We start from the raw sequence: 19,080 nt of genomic DNA, 5'->3' as shown, positions 1-19,080 counted from the left end.
CACATGTTAAAGTTCGATCTCTATAACTAATGAACATGGTTTTAAGATATAATCTCAACTCAATAATATCATCAGTATGAAAAGCATAAGTTCTTTGAGGTACCTTTAATTCTGAAGTTTCAGGACTGCTATCAGCATTTGTCATCAAGGCATAGTTCACCTCAATTTCAGAATCTGAAGTGTCAGTCCAGCTTTTCTTCTTTGTGACAAGTGCCTTTCCTTTGTCACTTTTTCCTTTTTTGTAGTCAGGAGATATGTGGCCTCTTTCACCACAGTTGTAGCATTTGACATTTGAGTTGTCTCCCCTATCAGACTTTCTGTGGCGCCCTCCAAACCCGGGCCAGAAGTTTGGGGTCCATACACACACACACACCTTAATTATAACTTGCTTACCAACTACCACGGATCGCAACAGGTTAAAGTATGCACACAATCCACACACACACACACACTTATATTACAAATGCCCAAATCCCAACTATTCAAACTTACATCTGAATATTAAACATTATTACAAACTTCATAAACTTAAACTATTCCAAAAGCTGTCAGCTAGATTGACTCGATCAACCTGGACCCCAGCTCTCGCACTGGATTGGGGATCCTCGCTACCAACTAGTTCCTTCTTAACTGGAAAAGACCATAAACAATATCGCACAAATGAGCTAACTAGCTCAGCAAGTCACAATGACAAGACTGAGAATAATGATCATCAAGTGAAAAGAGTTAAGGTATCAAGTGAACAATGATTAATGATTTAGAATTGGATATTATATTTTCATTTTAAAAACCAAGGTTAGGATTCTGATCAGTCACGCACTAACCCCGAGCAAGGCACACACCTCTGCTCTAATTACTGGATCCAAGGCACACATTGGCCTAACTTGACCACCAATCTGATCTGACCACGAATCTGGTCCATAATTTTATAAAACAATCCAATTCTAACATAATAACATAGTAAACAATGTAAAGCAATAAACAAAATCATAAGCAACATAGGATGTCCAATAATGAGATGGTTTCAATCTTCACCAGGAACAATAAGGCAATTTCAAAGAATGGCTGTCAGGTAATGAAAAAATTGGATAATAAAGGAATCAAAGTTTCAAGGTTATAAGGATTTGGTTCAAGGTTTAGGGTTCAGTGCTTCAAAGCACTTGCCATATAGGACTATCAATACTCTACTATATATCTCGGGAAAGTTCAGAACACTTGCCTGGTACTAGCTTGCTATACTTTACTAACTTCCAATCACAACCGTCTAACTCCTCGACTATTTGCTTTCCTTTCCAAAGCTTTTCCTCTTCTGCTCACATATCGTAAGCATCTATCAATACTCAACTCATACGATTCTATTCGGTATACACTTCTATCTACCCATCATTTTACCCAAATCCGACTAACGGATTGAAAGTTACGCTAAAAACAAGTAAACACTGAACATGTAGACCGACAGTCAAACAACAAGCCACATATAACACGTAATATGTCAAAAAATCAATGATATTCCATTTATAAAGAAGTCCCGGGTCATAAACAGGCTTTCAGGTATTTAATATGATTTTTAAAATACTTTTCGGAATTAAAACGGGTCGTTGGGTAAATTTTAAAGCAATAAACATGGTTCGGTTGGCCAAATTTGGGTTCAAAATAATTTTATAATAATTATCGAGCCTTAAAAACAATTTAAAATAATATTCTAAAGCTCGAAACTATTCTTCGAAATTTTTAATCATTTATAAATAATTAAATCTAATTAAATAATTAATTAAAATTAATTAGTAATTAATTAAATCAATTAATCAATTAATTTTTGAATTAATTGACCAATTAATCAATTAATTATTAACTAAAATTAATTAACTAATTAATTCAGATTTATTTTTGAATTAAAAATAATTTTTGGAACTAAAATAATTATTTTTGGAATTTTTAATAATTAAAAATGAATTTTTATAATTAAAATAAATAGGAAATATGATTTTTATATAATTTATAAACAAGAATCCTTTATTTGCAAAATTTACAAACTACAGGGACCAAACTGCATCGTTCTTAAAACTACAAGTACTAAACTGCAATTTTACAGGGGTTGGCCGGAAAACAATCGGGGTTCGCCGGAAAAAGATGATTCTGGCGTCCTCACCCCACCATCACCTCCAGATCACAACTACAATTCATAAGGAACACAACCATGTAATCAAATCATTCTGATAATCCATGAGTTGGCCGGAAATTTGCCGAGAAGTTCGCCGATTTCCGGCGAACTCGAAGAAACTTCAAAACACAACTCCCTTCAAACCAGGGATCATCTGTTAACATACTATATACCAATCGATTGCAAATTTTAAGGGGAACAAAACCCACCCATCTAGAACATCTAATAACCCCTGGAACAAAAAGCCCTAAATTTCAATTAAGAACATTCATACGGGTTATAAACCCTAATTTTAAAATTCGAAAATCAAACTCAATTTTGAACATGTTATTGAACTCCAAATCAGTCATATGACATATCAAAATCATCAGGAAAACAAGCTCTACAACATGCAAGCATCAAATCATTCGAACAATCATCTGTACAAAAATTCATATTTTTAATCAAAATAATTCAAAATTAATAAAAATTATAGAGAATAGACCTTTGATTTCGCAATATATGAAGCACAGATTCTAATAGTACTCCTTATAACCTTCGATTTGGTTACTCGAGCTTTCCAAACAAAGATCAATAACACCTCTGATTTGTAGTTTGACTCTTGAAAGGGAATATAAATATATGTATTTTCTCTGTAAAATTATATATTTACTGTTTGCAAATGATTTTCGGTACGAAATAAAATACGGTAAAGGCTATTTATAATTACGGAAAATTAGTATCCCGTTGGATCATTCCGGATATAAAATAGTACGTTTATTTATAAAACGGATCCAAACGGTATCGGTTTTCGGGATAATTATCCAAATCAGTACAATTTATACTGCGGTCTTGGTCTCAACGCCTGGTTACACATATTACAAGGTGATAATTATAATAGTTTAATAAAAAGATCCCGTTTATCGAAAATATGAGTTTTATTGATTTACCGAAATGAATAATGTATCGAAAATATTGTGCCGGGACCCGCATAGGACAAACCGTACGCCGGATCGAAAAAGTCGAAACATGGAAAATGCTCGGAATATTGCAATTAGGTTAGGAAGAAGTTTTTGGAAGAGTTTCGGGTTATAAAAACGTAAAAACAAGTGAAGTCGGCTGGTTACCGATTAAATAAAATAGTTTATAATTACTCAGAAAAAGAATTTATAAAATCCATAAATTTCCTATAAAATCATAAATCAACATACAAATAATAGGAAGATATGACAATTATCTATATTTTATTTTGGACATATAAAAATTAAAACTCAATTTATATTATTTTTAAACATCCAAACACATATACCACTTAACAAATAATTCACATAATAAATATTGAACATGCATAATATTTATTTATTAGCAAAAATAATTACACGGTATATCCCAGATATTACATCCTTCCCCCTTAAAAGGATTCTGTCCTCAGAATCTTCTAAGAAAACAAATGAGGGTACTTTTCTCTCATATCACTTTCTAACTCCCAGGTTGACTCTTCAACCTTTGGGTTTCTCCACAGTACTCTGACTAACTTTACCACTTTATTTCTTAACAGTTTCTCTCTTTCTTCTAGAATCTCTATTGGACTCTCTACATACGACAAATCTGCTTGAAGTTCTACTGGCTCATATTCGATTACATGCCCGGAGTCTGGATTATACTTCTTAAGTATCGATACGTGAAAAACATTGTGAATGTGCTCCATGTGCGGAGGTAACGCCAACTCATAAGCTACTTTTCCAACACATTTTAGAATCTCAAAAGGTCCGACATATCTAGGGCTCAGTTTTCCTTTCTTCCCGAACCTTGTCAATCCTTTCCACGACGATGCTTTCAGTAATACCAGATTTCCTTCTTCAAATTCCATATCTTTCCTTGATTGATCTGCATACTTTCTTTGACGGTCTTGTGCTGCTATCAATCTCTTCTGGATAACTTCAATAACTTCCTTCGTCTGTTGTACTAATTCAGGTCCAAGTATTTTGCATTCTCCTACTTCGTCCCAATATACAGGAGATCGACATTTGCGTCCATAAAGAGCTTCATAGGGTGGCATCCCAATGCTGGCATGATAACTGTTGTTGTAAGAAAATTCTACCAAGGGTAAATGCTCGTCCCAACTTCCTTTGAAATCAATAGCACAAACACGTAACATGTCTTCGATTGTTTGGATTGTTCTTTCGCTTTGGTCGTCCGTCTGTGGATGGTAAGCCGTACTCATGTTTATTCTCGTTCCCAAACATTCTTGAAAACTCTTCCAAAATCTTGAATTAAATCTCGGATCTCGATCGGATACGATAGACACAGGGACTCTATGACGAACTACAATTTCTTTCAGGTACATATGGACTAACTTGTCTAGTGAAAATCTTTCATTTATAGGCAGAAAATGAGCTGACTTGGTAAGTATGTCCACTATAACCTAAATGGCATCATGATTGGCTTTTGTTATTGGTAATCTGACTATGAAATCCATGGCAATATGCTCCCACTTCCACTCTGGAATCTCTAATGGCTGTAACAATCCACTTGGTCTCTGATGCTCTGCTTTAACTTTCTGACATATATAACATCTGCTAACCCATTCTGCAATTTCCCTCTTCATATCGGGCCACCAATAATTTTCCTTTAGATCTATGTACATCTTGGTACTTCCTGGATGGATTGAATACCTTGAATTATGAGCTTCCTGTAAAATTTCATTCTTCAACTCCATCACTGGTGGAATCCAAATTCTAGAAGAAAACCTAAGAATGCCTTGATCGTCCTTTTGCGTGCACAATTCCTCTCCTACCAAGCGATTAATGTCCTGATCCATTATCTCTGCTTGACACTTCCTTATCTTTTCTAACAACTCCGGCTGGAAAGTCATACTATACGCTTTTGCTTCATCAGGCTTGCATACTCTGATTTCCAATTCCAATTTCTGAAATTCCTTATATATCTCTTCGGGTACTGATAACACATTCAAATTTTCTTTCCGACTTAACGCGTCCGCTACAACATTTGCTTTAACGGGATGATAGTTAATCGTGCAATCATAATCCTTAATCAACTCTCTCCATCTTTTCTATCTCATATTAAGCTCCTTCTGTGTGAATATGTACTTCAAGCTTTTGTGATCCGTATAAATCTCGCATTTCTCTCCATATAGATAATGTCTCCAAATCTTCAAAGCGAATACTATAGCTGCTAGCTCCAAATCATGAGTAGGATACTTCTGTTCGTGTAGTTTCAATTGCCTCAACGTATACGCAATAACCTTATCATGTTGCATCAAAACGTATCTGAGTCCTTTATGAGAAGCATTGCTATAGATTACGAAATTCCCTTGATCGTCTGGAAGTGACAAAATAGGTGTCGTGATTAATCTTTGCTTCAATTCCTGAATACTTTCTTCACATTTATCGTTCCATATAAACTTTTCATTCTTCCGTGTAATCTTCGTCAATGGTGTTGCAATGCTTGAGAAATTTTGAACAAATCAGCGATAATATCCCGCTAATCCCAAAAAACTTCTTACCTCTGTTGGTGTTCTCGGTCTTTCCCAATTTATAATTGCTTCAATCTTCGCTGGGTCCACTTTGATCCCTTCATTATTGACTATGTGTCCTAAGAATTGGACTTCCTTTAACCAAAACTCACACTTCGAGAATTTAGCATATAACTTTTTCTTCCTCAAAATCTCCAAAGTTGTTCTCAAATGTTATGCATGATCCTCTTCTGTCTGTGAATAAATCAAAATATCATCTATAAACACAATAACAAACTTGTCCAAGTATTCCTTGAAAATTCTGTTCATCGGGTCCATGAATGCTGTCGGGGCATTGGTTAATCCAAAAGACATCACTAAAAATTCATAATATCCATACCTTGTCCTGAAAGCTGTCTTTAGTATATCCTCTGGCTTAATCTTTAGTTGGTGATATCCTGATCTCAAATCGATCTTGGAGATGTACTTGGCTCCTTTCAACTGGTCAAACAAATCATCAATTCTGGGTAATGGATACTTGTTCTTGATTATAAGCTTGTTGAGCTCCCGATAATCGATGCACAGTCCCATGCTTCCATCCTTCTTTTTGACAAATAGCATCGGTGCACCCCACGGGGATACACTGGGTCTGATTACTCCTTTCTCTAACAACTTTTGCAATTGCTTTGCTAGTTCCTTTATCTCAACGGGCGCCATTATGTACGGGGCCTTGGATACTGGTTCCGTTCCAGGTGCTAGGTCGATCGCAAACTCAATTTCTCTGTCTGGAGGAAGTCCTGGTAACTCATCGGGAAACACATCTGGAAATTCATTAACTACTGGAATATCTTCAAGTTTTGCTGGCTCCTGACTTTTATCAATCACATAAGCAACGAAATGCTCGCATCCTTGCTGTAGTAACTTTTTAGCTTGAATCATCGTTAAAAACTTCTTTGCTTGCTTCTGGCTCTTAAACGTTACTATCCTCTCGTCTGGCATCTTTACCATTACCTTCTTATTTCGACAATCTATCTGGGCATCGTGCTTAGATAACCAATCCATTCCTAAGATAACGTCAAACTCTCCAAGCTTAAATGGTATCAAGTCCACACAAAACTTATTACCAGAAATCTCAATCTCACAATTCCCATAAACTTGATTAACAGATATACGTTCTTGATTTGCTAATTCCATAGTCATTATTTCATTTAAATACTCAACTTGACAATTTAACTTACTAACAAAATCTTGAGAAATAAACGATCGAGTTGCTCCCGAATGTATTGACACTTTGGCACATAAAGAATTCACATTAAGCATACCTGCCACGACATCAGTATCCTGGATAGCATCCTTTACATACATATCAAAAACTCTAGCCCTTGGAATCTCATTTACTGCTGGAGTAGATCCTATAATTCTCAATGCATTCCTGACTGGGGCTGATGTCTTGCAATCCCTGGCTATATGTCCTGGCTTTCCACATTTAAAGCATGTAAATCCAATAGCTGGAACCTTAATTGCTGGATTACGGGTAGGCTGATTTTTGTTCACTGGTTCTCTCGCTAGCTGATTGCGGCACTCCCTCGAATAGTGCCCTTTCTGATTACACTTGAAATAAACCACGTTCAACTTATTACAAACTCCTCCGTGCTTCTTCCCACATACCTGACAATCTGGAAAAGTTAGCCTCAACTGATTCGGCGGATTCACATTGACTGGACGGTTACCTTGACCTCCGTCGCCTGCATTTTGCTTTTTGAAATTAAAATTTCTCCCTGGCTGAAACTTGCCCTTCTTAAAATTTGGAAACTTCCCTGGTTGTGACTGTCCTTCATTCCCTTCAAACTTCCTCTTCTTACTTTCCTTTTCTTTCTGTGACATCTCACTCTCAGTTTCTGCAATCATGGCCTTCTGTACAACTCCTGCATAGGTATCCAATTCAAATATGGCTACCTTCCCTCTGATCCATGGCTTCAGACCTTGCTAGAATCTCTTGGCCTTCTTCCTGTCAGTATCTACATATGATGGCACATACCTTGACAATTCTTCAAACTTACTTTCATAATCAGCTACCGACATATTTCCTTGCTTTAGCTCTAAAAACTTCAGCTCCATTTGATCCTAAACAAACTTGGGAAAATACTTTTCTAAAACCAATTCTTTGAACGTCTCCCAAGTAATAACATCTGTACCTTCCAATATCTTCACAGTCTGCCACCAATAGGTGGCCTCATTCTTCAAATAATAACTTGCAAACTTCACCTTCTGTTCTTCCTTCACTTTAACTAAACTAAACGACTTCTCTATTTCCTTTAGCCAAACATTCGCTTTAATCAGATCTAAGGAACCCTTGAATTCTGGCGGGTTTACCGCCTGAAAAGTTTTGAAAGTTACCTGGTTTGCCTTTGTTGTTGTTGAGTCATGTAAACTGTTTGTTGAGCCAAGATTTGAAGAATCTGGGCTATTGCTGGGTCTATGGGTCCTGGTTTTGCATTCTGGTTGGTATCATCTTGGTTGTTATTGTTGTTGTTAGTTTCTTCATTCTGGGTGTTGGTGCGGGTATTTCTTCTGGGAGGCATTTTCTGTAAAGAATCAAACAACTTATTAAGCCTTTAAATCAAATCCTTTGCATAAAGAAAAGTTTTGTAAAATAGAAATATCTTCTTTTTGAAAATAGTTGTAACAGTTGAACTAAGTAAATTGCATGCTTCTTTACAGAATATAAACAATTAAGAGAATAGGGTATATGGTATCACAGGGGTATAACTGGTGCAATAAATAAGGTAAAGTAAAACAGGTGCAGTATTGTAAATGAAAATGCTGGAAAGGAAAATGTACTGATATATATAGATCAAAAGTTTTAGGTAGTACAAGCGTTAAAATGCTTTGAAAGTAAAAGCAAAAGGGTACAACAAACCTACTCACTAGTCAGCAGATCTAGTCTATAAATACAACCCAAAAGTCTACTGATACATAGTACACACTACTGTACATACTAAATAACCACAACAACACTTCTCAGCATCTCCATCTATGTGCCTCTCGCTCTAACTCCACGGAAACTCTTGTCCACCCAGCCTCTCAAGGTCCTCCATCACCTCACTAGCCCATCCCATAAATGCATCAGGGCCTCAGCCAGGTAATGTAGCTCCATGTAGCCTAGCCTCAAGAATCCTGCGTGTCACATGGATCTCCTCTCGAAGCTCCCTCACACCATGATTAACATCTGTAGTCCGGATGATATGCTGCAGTTCTCGGATCTGGGCCAACAAGGAATCACGCTCCAGTAGAAGAGCCTCATACCGGTAATAAGGAACAGGATGCAATGTAGACTGGAATGGGGCACCCGCAACTGAATGCCCAGTGGAATTTGAATCAGCTGGTGGGGGTTCTCTGATAGGTGGTCTCATGCCTGGGGGTGGAATGGCCTGCAGTGGTACGGGCTGCAACACAGGTGGAGGTAAAATAGCCAACACTGGTGGAACAACAGGACGTGGATCTGAAGATGGTCCTCCAACTGAGGGCTTTGAGTGATCAGCTGGTACGGGGATGAAAGAGTCGGCCATCGCTGCTATCTGAAATCATATCGCAATATAAGAATCTCGAACCACAACACGAATTATAATAATACCTATTATACCATCACACTCATCCTCTCGACGTTCTATCTGTCTATGTCCTTACTTCTAATCCTAACCCTCTACCCATTCCCGTCAACCTAGGCTTGTGTCAGTGACTTATAACTTGTAGCTGTGATACCAAACATGTGGCGCCCTCCAAACCCTGGTCAGAAGTTTGGGGTCCACACACACACACACACCTTAATTATAACCTGCTTATAACAATATTAAAGATAATAAATATATGCAGTGACCCTACTTACCAACTACCACGGATCGCAATAGGTTAAAGTATGCACACAAGCCACACACACACATACTTATATTACAAACTCCCAAATCCTAACTATTCAAACTTACAACTGAATATTAAATATTATTACAAACTTCATAAACTTAAACTATTCCAAAACTGTCAGCTAGGTTAACTCGATCAACCAGGACCCCTAGCTCTGGCACTGGATTGGGGATCATCGCTACCAACTAGTTCCTTCTTAACTGGAAAAGAACATAAACAATATCACACAAATGAGCAAACTAGCTCAGCAAGTCACAATGAAAAGACTGAGAATAATGATCATCAAGTGAAAAGAGTTAAGGTATCAAGTAGACAATGATTAATGATTTAGAATTGGATATTATGTTTTCATTTTAAAAACCAAGGTTAGGCTGCTGATTAGTCACGCACTAATCCCGAGCAAGGCACACATCTCTGCTCTAATTACTGGATCTAAGGCACACATTGGCCTAACTTGACCACCAATCTGGTCTGACCACGAATCCAGTCCATAATTTTATAAAACAATCCAATTCTAACATAATAACAGAGTAAACAATATAAAGCAATAAACAAAATCATAAGCAACATAGGATGTCCAATAATGAGATGGTTTCAATCTTCACCAGGAACAATAAGGCAATTTCAAAGAATGGTTGTCAGGTAATGAAAGAATTGGATAATAAAGGAATCAAAGTTTCAAGGTTATAAGGATTTGGTCTTTCAAAGCGTATGGTACAATGGTTTGAATATGTAAGCAATCTGATTCAGTGGTTGGTATTTAGTTTGTATATATTTGTGGAGCAGTATCGTATATATGTGGTTTGTATTCGAGTATTCAACAATTAATGGTTAAAAAAGAATAAGGTTTACGATTTAGAGATCAATAACTGGAATCAAGGTTTAGGGTTCAGTGCTTCAAAGCGCTTGCAATATAGGACTATCAATAATCCACTATATATCTCGAGAAAGTTCAGAACACTTACCTGGTACTAGTTTGCTATACTTTACTAACTTCCAATCACAACCGTCTTACTACTCGACTATTTTATTTCCTTTCCTAAGCATTGCCTCTTCTGCTCACATATTAAAATCATCTATCAATACTCAACTCATACGATTCTATTCGGTATACACTTTTATGTACCCTTCGTTTTACCCAAATCCGACTAACGGATTGAAAGTTACACTAAAAATAAGTAAACACTGAACATATACACCAACAGTCAAATAACAAGTCACATATAACACGTAACACGTCAAACAATCAATGATATTCCATTTATAAAGAAGTCTCGGGTCATAAACAGGCTTTCGGGTATTTAATATGATTTTTAAAATATTTTTCGGAATTAAAACGGGTCGTTGGGTAAATTTTAAAGAAATAAACAGGGTTCGGTTGGCCAAATTTGGCTTCAAAATAATTTTATAATAATTATCGAGTCTTGAAAACAATTTAAAATAATATTTTAAAGCTCGAAACTATTCTTCGGAATTTTTAATTCATTTATAAATAATTAAATCTAATTAATTAATTAATTTAAATTAATGAATAATTAATTAAATCAATTAATCAATTAATTTTCTAATTAATTGACCAATTAATCAATTAATTATTATCTAAAATTAATTAACTAATTCATTCAGATTATTTTAGAATTACAGATAATTTTTGAAATTAAAATAATAATTTTTGGAATTTTCAGTAATTAAAAACGAATTTTTATAATTAAAATAAATAGGAAATATGAATTTTAAATAATTTATAAACATGAATCCCTTATTTGCAAAATTTACAAACTACAGGGACCAAACTGCATCGTTCTTAAAACTACAGGTTCTAAACTGCAATTTTACTGGGGTTCGCCGGAAAAAATTGGGGTTCGCCGGAGAAGACGATTCTGGCGTCCTCACCCCATCATCACCTCCATATTACAACTACAATTCACAAGGAACACAACCATATAATCAAATCATTCTGATAATCCCTGAGTTGGCCTGAAATTGGCCGAGAAGTTCGCCGGTTTCCGGCGAACTCGAAGAAACTTCAAAACACAACTCCCTTCAAACCAGTGATCGTCTGTTAACGTACTATATACCAATCGATTGCAAATTTCAAGGGGACCAAAACCCACCCATCTAGAACATCTAATAACCCCTGGAACAAAAAGCCCTAAATTTCAATTAAGAACATTCATACGGGTTATAAACCCTAATTTCAAAATTCGAAAATCAAACTCAATTTTGAACATGTTATTAAACTCCAAATCAGTCATATGACATATCAAAATCATCATAAAAACAAGCTCTACAACATGCAAGCATCAAATCATTCAAACAATCATCTGTACAAAAATTCATATTTTTAATCAAAATAATTCGAAATTAATAAAAATTATAGAAAATAAACCTTTGATTCTGCAGTGATATGAAGCACATATTCTGATAGTACTCCTTAAACCCTTCGATTTGGTTACTCAAGCTTTCCAAACAAAGATCAATAACACCTCTGATTTGTAATTCGATTCTTGAAAGGTTATATGAATATAAGTATTTTCTCTGTAAAATTATATTATTACTGTTTGCAAATGATTTTCGGTACGAAATAAAATACGGAAAAGGCTATTTATAATTACGGGAAATTAGTATCCCGTTGGATCATTCCGGATGTAAAATAGTACGTTTATTTATAAAAAACGGATCCAAACCATATCGGTTTTCGGGATAATTATCCAAATCTGTACAATTTGTATTGCGGTCTTGGTCTCAGCGCCTGATTTCACCTATTACGAGGTGATAATTATAATAGTTTAATAAAAAGATCTCGTTTATCGAAAATACAATTTTTATTGATTTACCGAAACAAATAATGTATCGAAAATATTGCTCCGGGACCCGCACAGGACGAACCGTACGCCGGATTAAAAAAGTCGAAACATGGAAAATACTCAGAATATTGCAATTAGGTTAGGAAGGAGTTCTCAGAAGAGTTTCGGGTTATAAAAACGGAAAAACGAGTGAAGTCGGCTGGTTCCCGATTATATAAAATAGTTTATAATTACTCGGAAAAAGAATTTATAAAATCCATAAATTTTCTATAAAATCATAAATCAACATAAAAATAAATAGGAAGATATGACAATTATCTATATTTTATTTTGGACATATAAAAATTAAAATACTCAATTTATATTATTTTTAAACATCCAAACACATATACCACTTAACAAATAATTCACATAATAAATACTGAACATGCATAATATTTATTTATTAGCAAAAATAATTACACGGTATATCCCAGATATTACACTTTCCTCCTTTGCCTTCAGACTTTCTGAAACCTTTCTTATCAGAACTTCCACTTTTCCTGGAAAACTTCTTGCCTTTTCTGAATTTCCTGTAGACTATCTTTGTGATACCCTTCACCATAAGAGCACACAATTTCATCATCTATTCATCAGCATCTATTTCAGGTAAACTTTCAGTTTCTGAATCATCATCATCAGAATATGATAACTCTGAATCAGACTTTATGATGAGAGCCTTTCCTTTGCCCCTCATTGAGGCAACAACTTTAGGAGATTCCTCATCGGCTTTAAGAGCAACTGTCCTTGACTTTCTTCCATGCTTTTTGCTCATTTGATCCATCTCAAGTTCATAAGTCTTGAGCATACCATAAATTTCATCAAGAGTAGTTTCAGTAAGGTCATAGTTGTCTCTTATGGTAGCAGACTTCAAATCCCAATTTTTAGGAAGAGCTAAAAGAAATTTTAGATTTGAATCTTTAAGATCATATACCTTGTCCACCAGTGACAGATCATTCAAGAGTTTGACAAACCTGTCATATAAGTCAGTTAAAGACTCATCAGCTTTTGAGTCAAAGTGCTCATACTCTTGAGTGAGTATAGTCCTCCTATCCTTCTTGATTGCATCAGTTCCCTGACATCTTATCTCCAAAGCATCCCATTTCTCCTTTGCAGTCTTGCAATGAATTACCCTGTTTGACATGACATTATCAATGACACTATGTAGAAAATGCCTTACCCTTGCATCCTTGGCAGTAGATGAGATGTCTTCAGCTGTGTAATCACCTTTCTCCTTTGGTATGGACTTTGCTGGTTGATCAACAACTGCAACAGAGAGCTTGGTAGGCTTGTATGGTCCTTCATTAATCCTATCAAGGTATTCTGGATCTGTAGCTTCCAGAAATATAGCCATCTTCACTTTCCATATGGGATACTCAGAAGGTCTCAGTATGGAAAGCCTAATAGTCTCATATCGACTGTGGGTTTGAGTGTTTTGAGTTTCTTGAGTTTTGGTGGGCTTGGTTAGAGTTTGTGCTTCTTCAGACATGATTGTTTGGATCTTTACCGTATGTGTGTTAACAGATAAGCTATGATACCACTTGTTAGGTCACACAACACTGTAGATGGAGGTTGAATACAGTGTTTATACAAATATATTCAATAAACTCTGTTATAATATAAACTGTTGTTCTCTCTCAGTGATGAACAAATATCACTAAGAGCTGCTAGGTTACAATGTATAATCTTCTCGATAATGATAACACTTTTAGTGTAAACCCTAAGTCTGTGTTTATATAGTACACAGTTACAAGATAACTTCTAATCGATGTGGAATATAATTTTGTCTTCTAAAATATATCAATCAGATATCTTCTACAAGTCTTCCTGTCTTCTAACTCTTTCCATGCATATCTTTATTTGTTTTAGTCTCGATCTTCTTCTGTAAATCAGTTCCATTCCTTAACTATAAGTCTTCCCGCACTTAAGTTCAGATATGACCTTAAGTTCTGATATTAAGTTCTGACTTCCAATAAGTCCTGATTTTAGTAAGTCCTTATTTGTCCTGTTTTTAAGTTCTGAAAACTAAACACAAATCATATTTGACATGACATCTCAAATTTATATAACATAACATCTTTGTAAAACGGACTTTTCTCGGGGTCAGAGCCCCTCAAAATCAATCCCAAACAACACAATCCAACAATACTCTAATAAAATTTATAAATTGAAAACACATAATAATTTATATTTCCACGTATAAACACGTTAGAAATGAAAAACACGGTCACTGAACCAAAATTCGGACCAAAATTTACTTCTCCAACAACTTCTAAAAATTATGAAATAAATATGTATACACTGACATGCTATAATATACCCAAATACAAAAGCAGAATCTCAAAATCCTTACCCAAAATAAATTCTAATCACCCCAAGAGATTATTTGATGTCCGGAAAATATCTTCAGAAAAATCCAAAATTAATAGCCATAGACATATACACGCTGAGACGCCATGTGGAGTATTCAACACCGCCAAACTCCTTTTCTACGCCCCGAAAATAAATTAAAACGGAAAATATGCTCCGCAAATTATTTCATCAAAACCTTACAGTATATATACCTATGCGTAGATATCGAAGCGCTGATCATTTTCATATATAGCAATTGAAATTTGGACGAGCGGTTTGTAAGATATGAATTTTTGAAAGAGAGAGACGGGAGCGGTGGAAGTGCGTAAGGAACATGGGCGGGTAGGTAAGTTATCTGATACTCCCTCCGTCCCCCTCATTTCTTTACAGTTTTTTTTCACATGCTTGACACGCATTTTAAAGCAACTACAAAGTATATTTCCGTAATTTATTTTTAAAATCTTCTTTTTTGTATTAAAGTTTGAACATTACATTTTTATTTAGAAGAAAAAAATTCAAAAAAAAATTCAAAAAAAAATTATGCAACTACATCCAATAAGAGCATTAAAGTGCGTGCTGAGCCCACGTCCCCAAATGTAAAGAATTGAGGCGGACGGAGGGAGTATGTTTTGTTTTTTTTGTTATTTTTCTTTTAACAAATTAGTTGATGCTATGCATTCTTATTTCCATGTGCAAGCTCCACTTCTGTCCCGCATTACGTTGTTTAACGAACCAACTTGCGGGTAAACAGAATCCAAAAATTACCAAAATAATTTTTAAAATTTCCCAAATATTCAAAAACTAGTAAAATATAAACTTCGTAATTTTTAATACATTTTTGAATATAACTTCAGATCCACATTTCGTGATTTAACGAACGAACTTGTGAGCGAAACTAACTCTAAAAATTAGTGAAATACTTCTAAAATTCTCGGAATAATTAAAAACTAGTAAAATACAATTTTCATAATTTTTAAAATATTTTTGAATTATGCATCGGGCCCGCATTTCATGATTTAACGAACAAATGTGCGGTTAAATATAACCAAATTTTTTTTAAAATAATTTTAAAATTCTCAAAATATTCAAATAATAATAAAACATAAGTTTCATAATTTTTTAAATATTTTTGAATTTAATACTAAATTTACACTTAAATACAATCAAAAAATTATTTAGGGATAAATAATTGACGAAATATTATTTTCTAAATTTTTATAAATTCCCAAAAATATTCATTGAAATTATAAATCCATAAAAATAATTTTAAAGATAATTTAAATATTTATGAAGATAAATTTTCAATAAAATCACTTTTAAAGACATAAACAAAACGATACGACTCAGTAATTAATAATACAAATAATCCTCAATCACAACTGAATCACACACAAATAATATTACATACAACACATAGCTGACAGAATACCCACTCAATCCCTAATATTACAAAATGAACTCAATTTACCGATATCAATAAAATAATTGACATTCAAATAAACTTTTAAAAATAATACATTTAAGTAAAATTTTTCATAAATTAACAAGGATGGATACAACACTTAACAATTAGCATATTATCATTTAATAGCACGAACTCGTCAAGCATGAATAAAATATCCACCATTTTACTCCTTTCAAATCAGAAAATCACATAAACATATTCAAATAATAATAATGATAATTCTAAAAATTACAAGATATCACAATCTGCCCCCTTATAAGGATTTCATCTTCGGAATCAGCAGAAGAAAGCAATAAGGATTCTCTTGTCAACTTTCCAATCTTGCATACGTAACTTTTCTCAAAATTTCAAATAACCCTGTAATTCCTTATACCACACCGTTATCACAGGAGCTTCACTCCGCACCATCGTTCATTCCCATAAAATTAATTATTTATTCCCAAACCGTTTTACCAATTTCTCAATAGAATCAAATTTACTAATAGAGAGAAAGAGGAATAGTGAGGAAGATAAAGAGAAAGAAAAAGAAAGAGAGATAGATAAATAGAGAGAGAAGTAAAAGAACAAACTGACTTCGTTATACGCCACTGATATTCTAACCACATTGCAGTCCACTCTCGCTCCTGGTAATTTCATCCAAAAATCTTACTTTCCATTGACCCGAATAACTCATCTCAACTTGATTGGCATACCTTCGTATATTTAAGATAATAAAATCATGGAATTTCAAAGAGAAAAAAATTTCATATCATAATGGGTGTCCCACCATTGTGCTTATCAAAGTCTGAATTTTTGATAAAGTATTATCGAAATGAAGGAATAACTGAGAGATCAATATGATCAAACGAAATTATGTTGTGTGCTTTAGTGAAGACACTTACAGGAGAAGGTAATTAGCCTTTTTGTAATGCACAACACACCAGAGATGGCGTCCCATCTAACTTCTATCACACAAACAGAGAGTCATGACGTCCCTTATAAATAAGGTTGTTCATCTCAGTCAGTGAAAGAAAATGAAAAAGAAATCAAAATCAAATAAATAATCAGGTTTTTCTAATAAATGACTTGTTAATGCAATTCTTGGATCAAAACTGAAAAGGTTTTTCAAAGCTGATAATTCTGGAGAAAAAATGAAATCCAAAAAATAAGATTTTAGCACAAAATGGCCATGTGGTGTCATATTACCAATAAAACTATCCACCATACAAGGAAGGTGGACACTTAAATATTGCAACTTGACGGAGCTATCACAACCTGAAAATAGGTTTCATGACAGCCTCTGGCACATTACACGATTGAAAACGTGTGTTAGGGAATATATCCTCTAACAGATACCTCTTTTTGAGATATGTCAAAAGAAGTTATAGAAAGAGAAGGTATTGCCAATATCTTAATACTTATCTTCTATTTGAACTCTTCTGTTGACTCATCATCCGATTCTAGATACTTCTTCATGTTCGAAGGATATTGATAATCTTCATCATCCTTGAATCGTATTAGCCTCGGAAGATTCCACAATAGAAGTTTGCAACTGCTAGAAGTTTTGTCCAGCTCAACACAACCATCCCAAACGAATGCGCCTATCTTAGCTTACACAATCCTATGGGCTCAAGCGTCCTCACATAGCTATACACACTCATACACACTCTCGTTTCTAGTTTACTATAATCTCAGCTCTGATACTAACCTGTAACGCCCCCAAATCCGAGGTTAGAGGATTTGGTCGTCACTATAAAATCTCAATCCAAATTAACCTGTTTAATCAATAAATAAATGCCAGCAACTGAAATATAACATTCGTGACCCCAAATTATACCAAGATCTTTTCAGGTTACAGTTCTAGAAACAAGAATTCCAAATTCCACAAATATTTTTTTTTCATTTTTGCTTTCTTTTAAAACTGTTATCAACAGATTCCAAAACTCAAAACATAACCCGCTTGTATAACTTCAAAAAGAAGTATACTACACCCAAATATACAATACACAACTGTAATATAATATAGTATAAACAACTTTACCCAATAGAACTTACACTAGTCCGCAAAACCTAGACCAACCACCTTCCAAAAGCTTCTACATTTGCTTTCTCGAATTACGCAGCTAAACAACGCAAGCTAATCCTCACTGGAAGGTAAAATTTAAAAACAACCAAGTAGATATTAATACGAACTTTAATGCTAACAACATCCCATACCGAAGTCAACATAAATCATCTATATTAATACCACTTTTGATATTTAACAACCTAAATATCAACATCAATCAGAAAACTGAATTAAAATTGTATCTCACATTTTATCCAAAACAGAAACACTTGATAAATCATTTATTGTATAATTATCAAAATAATTTAGAAATAATAATTTAGATTGGAATCCTCGAACGACGGTGTGTTGCCTCCGATAATCACCCGCGGAGCAATACTGGTATGCCGAAGCATATCCAACTAAACAAAGGGCACCCAAGGCACATATTGGTCAAGCAAGGTATTATATCTTGTATAATACATAGCTCACACTGGACCTCCGCCACGGCCTCTTACGCAACCATCCAATCTTAAAACATTTTATTGAAAGGGGTCATTGTTGTGGATATGTTGTGAACTTGATGATTTAATTAACAAAACACCTTAGTAGATTTTACTTAGTGAAAAATATAGCACTCGAAGGATAAGGAATATAGTCCCGACGGATGACTCAATATAGTCCCGACGGATGATGATCAATTATCCATCGAGTGAGTAGCTTATGTAATAATGAGTCTGTGGCACATTTCTGCATACACCTTGTTTAGATTCTGTAGTAGTACTCAAGTCATGTTGACTTTAATTAGATATGCAGAATAGGTTGATTAATTGTACATAGATGATGTCTTGTAAT

The sequence above is a fragment of the Apium graveolens genome, chromosome 5 (assembly GCF_009905375.1).
Source record: "Apium graveolens cultivar Ventura chromosome 5, ASM990537v1, whole genome shotgun sequence".
Classification (NCBI taxonomy): domain Eukaryota; kingdom Viridiplantae; phylum Streptophyta; class Magnoliopsida; order Apiales; family Apiaceae; genus Apium; species Apium graveolens.
This window is presented reverse-complemented; position numbering follows the sequence as displayed.